At 42.1% G+C, this 17,143-nt stretch overlaps 1 protein-coding gene across 1 annotated transcript in view; it reads left to right on the forward strand.

Annotated features, from left to right (window-relative positions):
• The first annotated feature begins 6,590 nt into the window (after positions 1–6,590).
• Positions 6,591–17,143, forward strand: part of LOC143366347 (uncharacterized) — a 78,665-nt gene continuing 68,112 nt past the window's right edge. Inside the window, exon 1 of the mRNA XM_076807385.1 lies at positions 6,591–6,877. The gene's annotated coding sequence lies outside the window, so the exon portion shown is untranslated. The remainder of the gene's footprint in view (positions 6,878–17,143) is intronic.

Below are 17,143 nucleotides of genomic sequence, written 5' to 3' on the forward strand. Positions count from 1 at the left end.
AATACCTACCAGTTGCGAGTGACGCAAGTGTCTCGTTTGAGAAGAGTCTAAACGGCTGATAGCGAAAGTATATAAAATCGGACGACACTTCCCGTCGGAAGAGCGTCGTAATAAGGTGAAGAAACGGCACGTGCTCATTATGCCGTGCTCCGAGTGACAGGTGGGCGTCGAATTTAAGCAGCAGGTGCGACAAAAGCCCCGCGCTTTCGATTCGACGCGAGCGGGGGGGTTTCGTGCGACGGTAATAATGAAGTGGCGCGCTCGTGTTAATTGAGAAGTTAAATAGGAACAGGCGCAGTAAGCGCGTCCACCCGGTGGCTCTGTTGTTTGACGGTGCCGTTGGTGTTGGTTTGGTTACGCGATAAGTGATCGCCAGGTGATAATCTGCCGCCTCAAATCAGCCCATTTATATTTCACATCTTCCTTTCCCCTGGTGAAATATTTTTCTCGATCTGCAGACCGCTGAATCGATCCCCTTTCGAGTCTCAATTGCCTTCTCGGATCTAGCTTCTGACGGGCAATCTACACAGGTCCGCTGAAAGTAGACACGTGGGCGGTAGTCATTTGGAATATTCTTAGGTTTAGAAGAGCTTGTCTCTAGATAAATGGTAACCAGCAGAATGGCAAGTAGTTCAAGTCCCGGCCTTCGCTTTGCACGGCTTCAATGACTTCGTTTCGACACTGGCAGCACGCTGTCGCATCGAGGAGAATCACATGGATCGCGGGAACGCGAAGCGTCGAAAAAGATCCATTGCCCCCGACGCGAAATGTTTGAAGCGGTGTTTAATAGATCGTAAAGGCTGTTTGAGTATCGCGATAAATATAACAACTCTCTAGCGGCGTTTGTGTCTTAATGTTTCGCGCTGGACGTTCCCGCGAAAAAAAGCCGTAGGTACCGTGACCATTCCGTCGCGATTCATCTCTTACTTTCTCTCAACCGGGACGTTTTCGGTGGGTATGGATTGATTCAGGGCAAGTCCGGGGGAGATGGCCATTTCGTTGGGAGTCTCCTATAGTCAACCTATCCTTACTAATATATAAAAGTGAAACGTTGTCTGTTTGTTTGTCCCTCTTTCACGCCTAAACGGTTGAACGGATTTCAATGAAGTTCTGAATATCCATTAAATACGTCCTAGATTAGATTATAGACTATTTATAAATATGCTATCTAAAATAATAAGTAGTAATAATAATACCCGGGTGAAACCGGATAACGGGTCAGTTAGTTTGAAATAAATCAACGAACATGGCATAGAACAGTGATGATCAACCATTAGCCAGTAGTAAGCCCAAAGTGGAAACTTAATACCCAATCTACGCGGGCCGTAATATTAAGTAAGTACCTTAAATATACTGATCAAAGAGTTTTAATTTACGGGGTGGATGTATTATTTCTTACACAGATTTACGATTGAAACAAATGCGGTTCGCGGGTTCCTCGTCACCGGCACAGAACAACACTTTCATCTTTGGTCTACACATCCCCTGACAACATTAAAAGAAAAATTATTAGGTGTTCCACTGTATCGTGAGCGTAGTGTAGCCCTTCTATCAGAGACCCATTTCAACCGATCAGGTACTTTAGTTTCTCACTTCAAACGTGACTGTCAAATGGTCTATGATTGTGACGTTCCTTCTTTCCAAGTGTCCCTCTCGTTACGAGGTGCCCACCCCGCTTATAAGGATAGCGGTAGAGTCCGTAGAAGCTTGAAAGGAATTTCGAGACCCAATTCGCTGTTTAGAGGCAATAGCTTACAGAGTGCTTTGTGGTTTAGCATAAATTTAGTCGCTCGTTTCCCAGCACGAAGCCTAGCAATCCCGTTAAATCGAGGTGCCGCGTTGGAGCCTCAGCTTTCCACGGGCATAATTCACGGCGGCGCGCAAACCTCGTGAATTTCTATGTTTAAGGCCGTTTAATAACAGCTTAAAAAAGCGCAACGATTGGCCACTTGTAAATTACGCTGTACGGACGAGACGGCGCACGTGTGTTCGTCTTCGTTCGTGGCTGTTTGCGTGCAGGACCAGCGGGCAGGAAGCAGAAGAGGGGATGCCAGTCGGACCCGGGCTGGCTCCGAGAGATCGATTCGATTCCCAGCGCGAGGTAACCTCCGCAGGCTGCCCTGCTGTATCCGTTCTTTCTCTCCTCTTCGTCGGGGGATCACCCTTTTCCTCCTCCCTACGCGACCGCTGGCGACTATCCAACGCGCTGCTTTCGGCCATCTGATCTTCTTCTACAAAGCGATAGGTAGCTTTCAGCAATGGCGCACTCGGAACTTAATCTTGGCGGAGTTTAGGGGTCGAAAATATCTTTAACCCAAGCTCAGTAAAATTCGTTAGGGAATTATAGAAATTTATTTAGGGAATAAAATTTAGTTTCCTTTTCTTTTCACAAAGCTCTCGAATTACTTATAATTCGATATTGGGGATTTAATCTTGGGGGAGCCGAGTCGAAGGGGTAAAAATATTTGCAATGCAAATTCAGTAAAATTCATTAGGTGATTATAAAAATATTTCTTTTTACAAAACTGCTTAAGTTACTTCCGAGTGACATTAATCTCCTTTTTCCCTTTCCTTTGGGGATGCCAGGGTGTTCCGGGTGCGCCACTGCCTTTCGGTAGGATCTGAAGTCACAGTTGCGATTCAAAGTTCGCCAATTTAATTTCTTGATCCTTAGAACGGAACTTTGGATCCCGAAGAGAAACTTGGAACCCAATCCTTGGCACCTACTCGACATATTTTGTCTCTGCGGGTTGCTCGGTCGTGAATTAGCGCAGGGATGTGGTCCTCGATTTAATATAATTCTGCTCTTCCTTTATCGAAGCGAACGGAATGACTACCTATTCAAGGTCGTACCAAGGTCCCGTGGTAATAAGAAATATATCCTACATCATCTGATTAGCTAGCTTGAATGGACAGCGAGCCAAAGTAACCACCGCACGGTTGGAGGATTGCAATAAAGCTATGAAGTGGTAATGAAAGTTATATCTGTATCTCGACGTAGCAATAACCAATGTCGTTGCTTCAGCAAACATTGCCCTCGAGATAAATCGTAACCCAGGGGTGCACAGGGAGCCGTTTTTAGCGCCTAGCTGCGAGCAACCCGCCTGCCCCGTTGCTAAGGTTAGAATCGGTGAGGCGAACCGCAGTAGTGTACGTGCATTTGGTATGACTTGAACCCAGCTATATACACTACTGCAGTTCTCCTCGCCGAGTCTGACCTTAGCAACGGGACAGGCGGGTTGCTCGCAGCTAGGCGCTAAAACGGCTCCCTGTGCACCCCTGTCGTAACCGAACCAAAGTTTCGCTCGTTTCACAGTAGCGCATGTACGTTTCTCATAGGCATTACCTGCACCAGTTATCGTTGTACAGGCTAAAGTAGCGTGCAAGCAAGAGCAGCAAGAGGAATTCTTTGCTATCGCAGGACTATACTGTATTTTAATGATATGCGCGCGGCACGTATAGCTGGTTTGGCCCCAGTCGTCCAGCAGAACTGGATACGTAGGCGCGGCTCATGACAGGAGACAGAACTGGCTCGTATTTTATTTCAAGTGTCAAACCCCCTTGCGAGCTCCAGCTCTGCGTGAGAGCGTTCTCTCCGGTTCTGAAGGGAGAGGGAAGAAAAAGAAGGAACGCCTGTATCGGCGATGGCGCGAATAATAAAACCAATGGAATGGAGGATCGAGGAGAGATGGTCAGTCTATCGCGATTGGTTCGGCATTAAGCATAGAACGGGTGAATATAAGCAGGTACATGGGTACAACAGTACCGGGCAGATTTTGCAATTCAAAGTGGTACACTATAGGTACTTTTTGGGGCTTGTGTTAAACACTCTTCTTTTTCTTTTTTTTTTTTAATTTAGTTAGTTTAATCGCACCGACCTCTGCATTCGGCTATTAGCGACTCGATGTATTATAGTATGAATATTCACAACTGCTGAAGAAGATTGTGGACAGAGCAGGGGAGACCGGAGCTAGTTGATACACGGGGCAAGTTAGTACAGACGATTATCTAGACACCGTATATATGTAGCTCCATTTGAGCGAGATATGTGAAGATTGCTGTTCAATTCTTTCCTACGATCCAGCATACGAGTGTGTACTTTGACGTTAACAACCGTTTTTTTAACTGTTTTCGTTTGTATAGAGAAACAGTAAATAGTTTTGATACATACAAATTGATCGTCCAAATATCATTTTTTCATTCATTTTGCATGTATTTTCTCAAGTTTTCGCTTACTGTATATTAAAGAGGAAGGGCCAAAGCATATTTTGGCATATTTGTTATTAAGTAATTACTTAAAATAAAAAATGAAAAAAATTGAAAACAGAGTAGCGTATCAACTAGCCCCGCAGTGAGGTAAATTGATACATTTTACCTTCATCCGAATAACATTTTTTCATTCATTTTGTATGTATTTTCTCAACTTTTCATTTGCAATGTATTAAAGAGGAAGGACCAAAGTATATTTTAGCATATCTGTAATCAATTAAATAATTAAAACAAAAATGAAAAACATTGAAAACTTAGTATCAACTAGCCCCGGTCTCCCCTAGGCATTATAAATTCGCAGTGGTTGAAGACGATTCCGAGGAAGCCACACCCCACTAACCAGATATTTGAGTCCCTCCCTGTATCCGAAAATGGGACGTCCGTAGTTCGAAAACAGGTTCTTCTTTTTTAAAATTGACCGAGCGTGGAAAAGGTCGCCACTGCAATCACGGTCGTCTGCTTTCAAGCGCAAAGAGGGGTAGGGCTCCCAACAAATGAGGCATTCGGAGCAAAAGCGGACTAACACACATTTTCTTTTGTGAAATTGAGTTAGTAGCAATAATATAGTCCAAAAGGCTGTAGTAATCATATCAAATAGGAAAAATTCTTTTTTTTTCGATGTGGGTTTTGGCTCTTACTGCCTCAAATTTAAATGGCTTCTGTTAAGGGACCATTTGCCTTCCCTATTACCTAAACACATTAGGGGGAACTGCACTAATCACTGGCACTGCTGATTAAAAAGCTAAATATTAAGAAGTACGAGCTTAGCAGGTATCTTTTTACAATTTCTTATTTTTCTCGCACAACAACACTGCAAAATTCAGTAGTTGAAATCCGCATTTTACATCTGGCAACACCACAGAAAAGTCTTAAAGATGGCGGTGGGACAAAGGGCTGAGTTTTTAGCGTTCTCTTAAAATTTTAACGAGGAGTAAATATATTATTTCGCTTTATAACTAACAAGGGAAGATCCCGAACTCGATAACTCCAAAGATTCTGAAACTTTGTGAATGTGTAGGGGTTTTCCTCCTGATTACAACGCAATTTTTGTTTGCTGCCCAAATTCACTCTAAGGGGGTGTAATTGACCCCTGAGAATCCAGTTATTTTCTGATTTTCTGTTATAACTTGTGAACTGTAAAATATATTTTTTTACCAAATGATAGATCTAATTAAAAGGAGTAACTTTTGTCTTGAAACTTTTTTTCTGTCACTTACAGTTCGCGAGTTATAACACAAAATCGGAAAACAGTCGAATTTTCAGGGGTTAATTTCACCCCCTTCGCGTGAATTTGGGCAGCAAACAAAATTTGCGTTATAATCAGAAAGAAATTCGGGACGTTCCCTTGTAAGCAATGGATTGAAATTAACAGATTTAAGTGTTGCAGGTATTTAATAGTGATGGAAATAGTCTAAAAGTTTTAAAGTTTTAAACTTCGTTTTAAACTATTTTGTTCCATATAACCTTAAACTTTCGGGCGCAAATATGCCAACATTTGTTTTTCGACAATAACTAAAAATTAAGACCATATAAAACCGTCACAAAAAAAAAATATAGACATTCCAATTGCGATTTCTGCTTAGAGTGCATTCCACAGTTTACCCTACATCGCACGCAAATACCAATAATAAAGAAATGATTAGACCTCTCTCACTTATCGATAACACACCCACATTTGCATCATCGAACCCACCACATCCCCATCTCCCCTGTGTACACCCGGTATAGCTTACCAGTCCTGCCGCGCTGTCAGTGGTGGGGGCTCCAGCGCTCCGAGCGCGCCGAAGCAAAAGCTCTGTTTGCAGAAAAAGAGGGGTGGTGGGGGCAGTGACAGCGCGAGACTCCCCCTTCGGCAGCGCGGCACCCAGCGGTCCATCGGTGGTTCACTTCGAGAGGGGGTAAAGCTCGGCAATCGCGGTGTCAGAGCATCGGGGAGGGGGGCGACAGGGTGGGGCGTGCAATCTGCGCGAGTGAACAACTGGTTCAGTGCGCGGTACGTCCCATCCAGATACCGCGAGCCCCGTTTTACCAACGTGCTTCATTGTTATGCACTGGAAAAGTAGCGACGGAGTACATTGTCGGCGGCACGCAGGCGCGCACCTCTTCCTTTTGTGATCCACATCCCCTTCGAACGTTCGCCGGGCACCGTGCTCCCTTTTCCCAAGTGGATCCCCCGGAAACTCAGCCCTCCACGATTGCTCGTGCCTCCGTTATCTCTCGTCCTGCCTCTTCTCCGTTCTCGCGCCTCTTATTGTTTACCGAGGATTTACTCCGGGCTGCCTGACAGTCGCAGGCCGCGTGTTCGCTGCTCCGTCGGGGTTCTCGGCTTCGAGTGAGTGCCGCCGAGTCGTCCAGTGATAAGGATATGGAGAGGTAGGCGGACGATAGCGGACGTTTCGGGGCAAAGCGTGATGTAGGTTTACGAACCAGATAACAGGCGGCTTGTTCCTCGCTCGGTTTCTCGCGCAATGGCTGGGACAGAAGTGTGAGTGAGAAGCACGCTGCTCGCGGTGGTACGTCGGCTTCGGATGGTGGCTCTGGATGGTCCTGCCTGGAGAACGCTCTTTGGCACGTGAGCTGATGGTTCGAGGAGAAACTGACAGCTAAGGTAATTCTACTGTGCACTGAGCAAATTTCTTTTAGGTATGGGAATCAAGGTGGGTGGTGTCATTGGGTTTGGATAGGTCTTGGTGGTGTTTGTTTATTTATCTCTTTTTGCGCGGGTGAGACCCAGTTTGGAACAAAAATGGGAGTGAAGGATACATAGCAGAGACAAGCATTGCAAGTAAGAACCTAGCCTTTGGCCAAGCTGACAATCACCTTTAGGTATAGAAAGAAAATTATGCATTAAGATAGTATGTTTATTGGTCTATGAGTAGTCAAAGAGTTATGCCAGCTTTCCGCGGCTACTGTCGTTGTTACTTTTGTCCTCAAGGGGTAGGATAAAAGTAACATACCGCAGGGACGAAGGTAACGCTTATTATTTTCAGAAGCATTATGCGAAAACACTTATTCCAACGCAAAATAGCGAAAGATAGGAAGCATAACCAACTTTGAACACTTCTTTGGTATTGTGTTTTAATTGAATGATAGGTATTCAATTTTACCTACTCCGAATTGCAGTTATGACTTTGGTAGATGCTGTATAAATGCCCATCAAGACCTACCGTTACTTGCCACCGCTGTGTATAGGTACGCTGCTTTTAAAAGTAAAAGGGGATCCATAGAAGAAGCCACTCTCATTACAATACCTTCAGGTTAGCCAGATTGCGAATTCTGTGAAGGAGATCAGTGAGATCAAATGTAGAGGTGTAAGTGAGAGGTCTGAATAGCGATGCACCCACTGGCGGATTTAAGAAAAAACACCTACCCATTTGGCAAACGTTCCGAGGGGCCCATTTTGGCGGGGAAACGAAGAGATAGTTTATTAAAAAATAAACCAAGTGTAGTAGTACGAAAAAATGTAGCGTTCGGATACGTATACTTAATCATAATGTTTTTGGGAGATGGGGCCCTGCGGGGCCTTCTGCGTAGGGACTTAGCTGGCAACTGCTCTTCAGCCGCCCTGTTAAATCCGCCACTGGATGTACCTATGCATGCCTTGGTACTGTAACCTTATTTCGTAATAAAAACGAAGAAAGTTCATATTCCACAAATAAATACCTACTTTCAATTAGCTCATTTGGCTTGCTACGCTAAAGTCTTCCACTCCATTACAAAGAGTCACCCAAAAATGAAGCCTGTTTTAGCCTCTTTTTGATCCCACGATTTTGCAGCTGAATTTCGTGCCAAATGGTACCTCACGATGAGACATAAACCGCAACCAATTTTCGAGTTGAGGTGACAATTAGTTTCTGATCGACGTCTCATCACAAGGTGTCGTTTCGCATAAAACTCAGTTTGAATATCGCGGGACCTAAAAGAGGCTATCATTCGGGTCACTCTTTGGAGTATTCGATGTACCTAGTCGGCACCAAAGATAATACCCTGTACAAGTGTTCCCACGCCCGAGGCGTTAAAACGCCAGCAATCCGCCGATCGTTGTGCGAATTCGCTGTGAAAGGGCGTTGTACCGTTGGCAAACACTGGAAGACTCGCGGCGCGGTGACAAAGCGTCCGCGCCACGTGTCCCTCGCCATAAAATGTAATCGTATGATTAACGGATCCGCCGTCAATAATTTATACGGAGGTGCGAATTCTAACGCCAACACGGCTGGTGTGGGCGCGAGCGCGCGGCCAGGTCTGAAAGGAGAATTCACCGATCCCAGGCGCGGACCGCCGCTGCACCTCTGCGTTAGACTTTCTCATCAGAACGTTTGCTCGAGCAATTAGGGAACAGTTCCAGAGATAGGATAGAGTCACTGTGCAAACTGTCGCGTCGGATCTCCACGCATAGGTAACGGAACTCGTCCTTCTTCTCCCGATTCCGCCACACGTCTCCAAGCACTGTTACCGACGAATTCCTCCGCGACACTTCGCAATAGCGGAAACTCCATTCAACTATTTCCTGAGATTGAATTTCGTACCGCACAGCTTAGGTATCGTAGATAGAGGGAAATGAGGAGACTTTGTGCCGGTGATTATGAAAGTGGTGTGAGTTAAAAAAAATTGAGATTTCTCTTATTTTATGCTGTGTTGAATTATATTCCTATTTGTGAAAGAATTGTTGCAAAATTGCCGTCAAGTAAGCAACGACACGATAATGCTACTTTCATAACGACCCGCGACAGTTTTACGTTCATTAGGATAGTGGGGTAAGTTATTCGTAGAAAGGAAATAGGTGATTATATAATTTTTTATTACCCATGTACCTATCAATCTCGGATGTCGGGCAAGACAAAAAGAAAAGGAAAGAAAACGCAACATATACTTAAGTTGAAAATGTGAGATGAATTAGGAGAAATAGGGGTAAAGAAATAGGGGAGACCGGGGCAAAGAGGGGCGGAAAAAGTTTGAAGTCGAATATAATTTCTCCCTTTCAATAAAAATGTTTGGAAATAGATTTATAATATAGTTAAAACATTACTGTTGATAAATGACGAATGGCGATACTTAAAATAAACTTAGAGTATATTAAAATTCAACTTGAGTGAAATGATGCAAGAGGTATCACTGTACCCCATTCTAAAGTCACACGATCAATAAATGAGCCGTTTATTCTGAAAGTGACCTAAGCCCAATTATATTTAAACATTTTTTGTATATAAATTTTTAATACTAACTTCAAGTTGCAAACGTTACTACAGTCAACAAAAAACAATTGACAAATGAACTTGGGCCACTTTCAAAATAAACGGCTCAAATATGAATTTTTTAATAGCTCGCGGCACCTCAAGAAATTTGTTGATCAAGATCAAACTTTCGCAGCTTAAATAACTTTATAAAACGCAACATTTGCCCACTGTTAGAAGTCGTGAATAATAAAAAAATATTTTGCCCCTACACTTCGTTCCACCCTAGTGTAAGTACATGCATGTTTACAAGCTTGTCATAATCACGCAGAAAAAAATTGGAGTTAAAATAACACATTTAAGACTGATTTATCCAAAAAGCTAAATTGAAAAGAAAACCAATTGAGAGTGTCTAAGACTTCATTTTTAATTTTTTAAACGAATCTCCATTTTTCGATATCTGAATGTGCATAAGTATCATTATGGTATTACACACATTTATTACGTCGCAAAAATTTGCAAATATATTCTGTTGTTAAAGAATAAATTAAGAAAGCTCGTTTCACCCCGAGGTTCACTTTGCCCCGGTCTCCCCTACCTACGTCACCGAAAATGGTACCTCCAGTTTTTAGTGGCAAAGTATTTGAAATTGAACGATAAAGATGGCTCCGACATAATCTGTCGATTCACCACCTTTCATATTCTTCTACGCTTTATCTTACCTATTTAACTGCTGAATAATTATTGCGTATTCAGTGATTCCACATCGGCGTTTGCGCAAGGGGAACCGCGAGACCGGGAGCATCCTGCTTCGCCTAGGCATCCGCGATAATAACTGATCGATGCGGACGAGAAAAAAAGGAATTATCGTCTGACCTTCTCGAACGAAATGGCCATCGAACGGCTCGAGGCGCTCACGTTTGCCGATACCCACCGGTGTCCCAGAATTTTATTGCCGCCTGACGTCAACCCTTCTGCTTATCTCGGTGGCCGTATCTTTTCTTTATTCCGGCATCGTCCGCCGCGGCAATTCGGCCTCTCGTTATCAACGTCCACGAGCGCCGGTAGATTTCGCGGGCCGTGCACCGCGGAGCAGGCGTGTAATCCCGAATGCACGAAATCTTTATAGCTGCCCGCGCGTAGCAATAAATGATACGCGGTTCGTGAGGCAAATTATCTCTGATCGTTACACGCGAACCTCGCCGTTCGATCACTGAGTAAAAAGTCTCTTTTTGCCCCTTCTGCATATGCAGCTTTCCAGGCTTTATATGTCGGAGTACTTCGTATTAATCTTTGAAGGTAGGGGAGACCGGGGCTAAAAGTTGCGATTTCGATAATGACGAAAAATGTTTGAAGTCGAATAAAATTTTTCCCTTTCAATAAAAATGTGTGAAAATAGATTTATAATATAATTTGAACATCACTATTGATAAACGATGAATATCAATACTTAAAATAAACTTAAAGTATATTGAAATTCAACTTGAAAAAATGCAAAATCGACCACTTTACCCCATATATGTTGACAGTTTGTACCGACAGTTTTTATTTATCTTTAATTTGAAAGACTATTCTGCTTGTACATATATTCAAACGATAAACGCTATTACACCATGTTTTTAAATGTCATTTGATACATAAGAACGAATCGATCTATAATATCGACGTTAAATAATTGAAATAGACCAGAAAAAAATGATAGAAATTTTTTTATATATCTAGTACGCGACTAATAGGTCCTTGCTTACAACCACACAATTCGCTGTCGCGAACGCTATTAAAATGGGCGACAGAGTGGTATTCAGAGTATCGTCGTGGTATACCTACGAGTCCTAAAAAATATTGTGGGAAAAATGTTAAGTTTACGCCAATAAATATTATAAAGTATTGAATTTTTAATCATTTGTTATTTATTGAAAATCCAGTGACTGCTGGGAATCAATGCACAATTCTTGCAATAATTCAGAATACTGTGATCAACTCACGCGGAAAAAATAATTCGAAGTACAACGCTCTTTTTATTTTTAATATAGAGCTGTCTGAACAACTTAGCCCCGGAACTTTTAACCCCTGTCTCTCCTATTACTATCCTTAAATACACGGAGTGGTTCTGGTTAAGGAATGACCGAGTAATTTGTAGACTGCTGCACTTCTCCCAAAATTCAGTTATCGTTTCGTCCTTCCGTTCGACGAAATTGTCACGTGCCTTGACATTTGACTCGCTGAATTGTCGTAGGAAACTTGTGGCTCGTTATCTGCCAGACACTGAGTCGCGTTTGTCAAGGGTAATTAAGCTTTCTAGTTTAAATTCATCCGATTATGTCCTCCGTTGTGGGCCTTCCACTCCCAAAAATGGTCCTTCATCTAGACAGTAGTTACGGTAATGTGCCAAAGGTAACCGTGTCTCCCTTCCACGACTAATAATCCAACAGAAGTGACAAAGACTTTGCCGCGCGTTGTTCGCAGTGAGCATTTTTTTGTGGCATTAAGTGGCCAGATGATTTGTGAACGCGGCGGGGGTTTTAGTATTGGTAATATATTTGTAGCTCGAATCTCCTATAGGGCCATTCGTGAGGATTTAAAGTCAATAATCTTGTTACAACTCACTACCGTTCACTTTTAAGAGAACAGTATACATAACTCGGCGGTAAGAGACACGATAAACCTTAAGTGTCGGTTTGCGCGGTAATTCCTTCGTCCGTAACCATTATGAACGGTCGTTATCGCATTACCTATTGACCTTATGAACAGGTGAACGACGATTCTTGTTTCTCGTTCGCGAAACCCGAGTGTCGCGCGAGCGGAACAACCGGAGCCGGGCGCGTCACGCGAGCACCTTTTGTTTCAAGTGTTTCATCCACCGTTGCTCCTTGCGTCCTCCGTGCTCAAGAGAGAACAATTACGGCTACGGTGAAAGCTAAACATATGGGACTTCTCCATTAATTTATCGGAACGAACGCAGGGTGGACTTCTGCTTAATCGACTCGGGGACACGCGAATTGCCGGGAGCTGCAATCTCTCGCGTGGATTGGTACCTAAGAGTGCAGCATCTTTTGGGGAACGTCGTGAATGAATTAAGTATTGACTGAGCAAATGCAGTGGGCGATACTTAAAGTTTACGACTGTTTTCCTTTCGTTTAGGATGCACGAATCGTTCGGTTTGCGTAGGGATCTTTCGGCTTTGACTTTTACGGCCCACGACAAACAGGTATATGACTTCTCTAGTTCACACCGGGACCCCATGATTATACGAATCTAAAACCGTGCTTTTAATTGCTCGTAAATTGTTCGCGAGACGATTAAGCGCTTCATATACATCACCTACCCCACTCGAACGAGGCAGTGGCTTTCATAAAATATCTTCCAGCACGGTGCTAAACTTATTCGATTCATAAGAATCCGAGTAACATTATACTTATAGGAAAAATTAATTTTATACAATAATGTATTTTACAAATCGAAATTACATTTTTTAGTTGAATGAACACCGCGATTTATTCCCCGCGATGATAGAAGGATCGAAGAAAAAGTTAGGATGCGCGGTGGATGGAGTAGCGCCAGCCATCTTGAAATCCATGATGGCCGCCCTTATTTTTCGTATGGCTTCCCTGGGAGTCCTGCCAATGCCTTTCACGATGCTTTCGTTACCCGACCCTTCCAGTGACCTATTATTTCTCCACTGGCGATCCCCTCTCCTCATCTCCCTTTTTCCCCACCCACTTCTTCCCCCACTACTGCTTCCACTGTGGCAGCCATTATGGAACGCGTATGCGCGCGCATCAAGGTCCGTTGTCATGGGAACAACGCTCGTCCCATGGCGGAAGGCTGTGCTTCAAACTTTCGCAGAGCGTAGCTACTTTTCTCGGTCTATTTCGATTGGCAAAAGGTGTTTTAATAAAATGTGAGGTTAAGTGTTCGTGGGCTTGAAAATATTTGATAACAGGAGCTGGGAATTTATTTCCTCGCGATAAGTTTGAGTAGGCTTCTGCCATAAATTTGCGTATGGATACAAAGTTGACAGGTTTAGAAACGTGAATCGTTCGATGTAAACGTAGATTGCTACATTATTTAAGGATGATTGTCTGGTCGGGATAGTAGGGCACTGATGTACCGACCAGTAGAAATATCGACGTGGTAGAAAAATTGGAATCGATGTACTTTTCAGTTATTTAATATTCATTTTATTTAACGTGCGATTAATTTTTTGTGTTTCCACCTGCGAAAATCTCAGTGTGTTATGAATATTACGAATGAACTTGTCACAATTTTTAATATACCTTTCTAGTTTATTCTGCAGCTATCCGTGCTCGGTAGTATAATTTGGATTTTGAACTGATACTAGTATTAAAATTATCCACAGCTGCAACGGTATTCCGAAATCCCTCTTGTTCTAGCATAATGCTGGTAAGGCAGAACGATGTTTTCTGTTTCTGTAACGACGGTACTAGAAAAATGTATACCGACTGCACAGTCGGACGCAGTTGCAGCTTCCACCGCTGGTGGTGCTGAAGGAAAATACGTTTTTTAAATTTTTCTAACGTACCTTTCATCTCGCAAGTTGCGCAACTTTTGAAATCAGATTTTCTGCACAATTTCCTACAAATATTAATAAATATTCTTCACGGTGCACCTAGCAAATTTTATTACCGATCATCTTTAAATGGAGTTACCTTTGTTCTTCCAAAACTTCACTTCAGGCAATCGCTCCAATTTTAACATTACACGTTGTTCCCATCATTCAACAATTTCCAATTCGACTTCGCAATTTTAAATTTCAATCTGAAAACCAAAACGGCATACCCATAACTTTTCCAACGAATAAAATTTCACGACAGAACGCGTTCCAATCTTACTTCTAAACATCGCTGTAGATCCTGAGGGAAAAAACACGAGCCGCCTCATCCCACGTGAGTTCATCTACCCTCGGAGGTCACGACCGCGAGTGCGCACGTCCGCTCGCTTTTTTCTTCAGTCTGGTCGCGAAGAAAGAAATCGTTCGATCACTTTTTACCAAGAAACATACTTAAATAGCCATTATCAGCGTGCAGGCGGAATTGCTTTCTCCCTTTCGCCATGTGTACGTAATTTCAAAAAATTAAATAACGCATGGGTGCAGGTCCGGGGTGCATAAGCGCGTCAACAATCCACTGCGCACATATTTGTAATGAGTTTCTGCGTCAACAGAAACTACATAAACCAGCTATTAACTGATCTTTGAGAGTGATTACACCGTTTGCCCTCCATGGCTTTATCAGACGTTCACCTGGTCGTTTTAAGCTTTGTACCTACATGGTACTTGCTGCAGTAATGACAAAGTTCTTTGTACGAAAGGTGTCGAGCAGACAAAAGAAATTTGAAGTATTCTTTGTATGGCGTAGCAATGACAATTAATTAACATCTACTGATTAAAGAAGGAAAAGGATACAATTTTTGGCATTTTCACACTTGTAGGACAATTATAAAAGATGCAAAGTTATAATAGCATACTTAAAGCAAATGTAAAAATGTACATTTTTATATTATATATTTAAGGGGTCATGCTCAGTCAGGAGGCCGAAAAAGGGTGGTCTTTGGAAATTTTTTACTAAAAAGCTATAACACATTTCTCAAAAAATCTTTTTTCCTTTTAAGCATTGCATCTAGTACCGTGCATCGTATTTTTTTTATTTAAAAATATTTATCAATAACTGAGTTATTGTCTATCACTCGAAGGTTCTCTAAAAATAAAGGCTTCTGCGGTGACCACTGCTGCTCGAAAGTCGATCATCTCAAATAAAAAATTCAAAAGAATTTACTTATTATATTATGTTATCTAGTATTTGAACGAAGGATTTTTTTATCCGATGCTTAGTTTTCTTGTAATCGACGAAAAGCAGGCACGATTTATGATGAAAATTGAAACTTTCACTTTAAACATCAGCCATTTTTACCGAAATCAATATTTAGAAAAATCCTTCGTTCAAGTACTAGATAATATAATATAATAAGTAAATTTTTTTGAATTTTTTATATCAGATGATTGACTTTCGAACAGCAATGTTCACCGCAGAAGCCTTTGTTTTAGAGAACCTTCGAGTGATGGACAATAACTTAGTTATTGCTAAATATTTTTAAATAAAAAAAATACGATGCACGGTACTAGATGCAATCCTTAAAAGGAAAAAAGATTTTTTGAGAAATGTGTTATAGCTTTTGAGTAAAAAATTTCCAAAGACCACCCTTTTTTTCGGCCTCCTGACTGAGCATGACCCCTTAACGTAATGTTACAAAAACCTCCCAATGGTATCCCAGTTCATGCTACTTTTCCAATTAGGCTATCAGCGACCTGAATCAAATCTGAGTATGCTCGGAGGTGAAGTCGCAAATGGCCACGAAAGTGTGACTCGCAGCTGCGTTTGAGGTCACTGTTAACTATGCTTACATATTCGAGCTCTACAGGATGATCCAAGTAACTATACCTGTAGAACTATTCATGTGGGACTGTGAATATGCTTCATTTGAATAGTTCTAAATAAGAGTCGAGTAGCTATTTGCTTCCTGAAGGAGCCAAATAAAAAAGGTATAAGGATTTTTTAATATTTCCCTGGTGGATTTCATGACCGTTCCGTACCAGATGTAGGGGATGCTAAAGTTAGGAGTGTAAGGATGTGACCTTGACCTGATTTTTGTAGTACCTACCTATGAGAATTCTATGAGATACCAATTTGAGTGCTTTAGAAACAGTTGGACGGTAATCATATTTGAGTTTACATTTCCCTGCGTTTGGAAAACTTCCGAAGCCCTTGAAGAGTCCTCGTAGGAAACACTACAAGTGCCGAAAACGAATTTTTCAAGGAGAGAGAAAAAAATTCCCTGACTCTAAATTATTTACGAAATTTGATTGCTAAATATGCTTAAGTATTTGTATAGTAACTCCAATGCGTCACAAAATTTTCTATTTTTTGCATTAATATAGTTCAAATTCTAAAAAAAAATAATTGTACTTGTAGGAAACCCTGCATGGCCACTTCTTATTTGTAGATAAAACTGAATATGCCATTCATTTATATTTGTAAGCACGTACCTAAGTGCCATTCCTGTTTACCTATCGTTTAATTGGCTCTTCATTGTTTTCTACAGAAGTGGCGTGTGACGTACCAGCGATACCAACTTTTAGCCCTATCAGTAACTTATTTACAAAGAGAAATTGCATTAAAATTCTATACCTACTGTAGTATTACCATTGCCACGTAAAACATTTTCCAATACAATTTTTTTTTTCAATTTTGGTACTTACAGTGTTCTCTACAAAAGAACCTTCCCTTCATTCCACTCCATTTTGCTTCATTCCGTTCTACAAGCCCATACATATACCCTCCACCAGTGTTCACACTGTGAAAGCGCGGCGCGAGCCAGCCAGCCGCAGCCATCGATTTCTGGTTACTTCGGCGACGCATGCGCAGTCGCGAGCCGCTTTCCACTTGCGATTTTGGTACCCTCATCCCACCTACTCCCCCAGTCGCCCGTCTGCTGCAATAAATTATGTCAACCACTCTGAAATAAATTAGATCCTCCTCAAGCAGGGACATGCCTATCAATTATTACGAGAGTATACCTATTCCAGATTTTAGAAAGCGCTACCCATCGACTTTTCGTTAAACAGGAATCAAAGTCCCCACCCAAACGATGCGTCCAATAGAATCCCTATCGCCCGCTCATAACAT

This window comes from Andrena cerasifolii, chromosome 2, assembly GCF_050908995.1.
Source record: "Andrena cerasifolii isolate SP2316 chromosome 2, iyAndCera1_principal, whole genome shotgun sequence".
Classification (NCBI taxonomy): domain Eukaryota; kingdom Metazoa; phylum Arthropoda; class Insecta; order Hymenoptera; family Andrenidae; genus Andrena; species Andrena cerasifolii.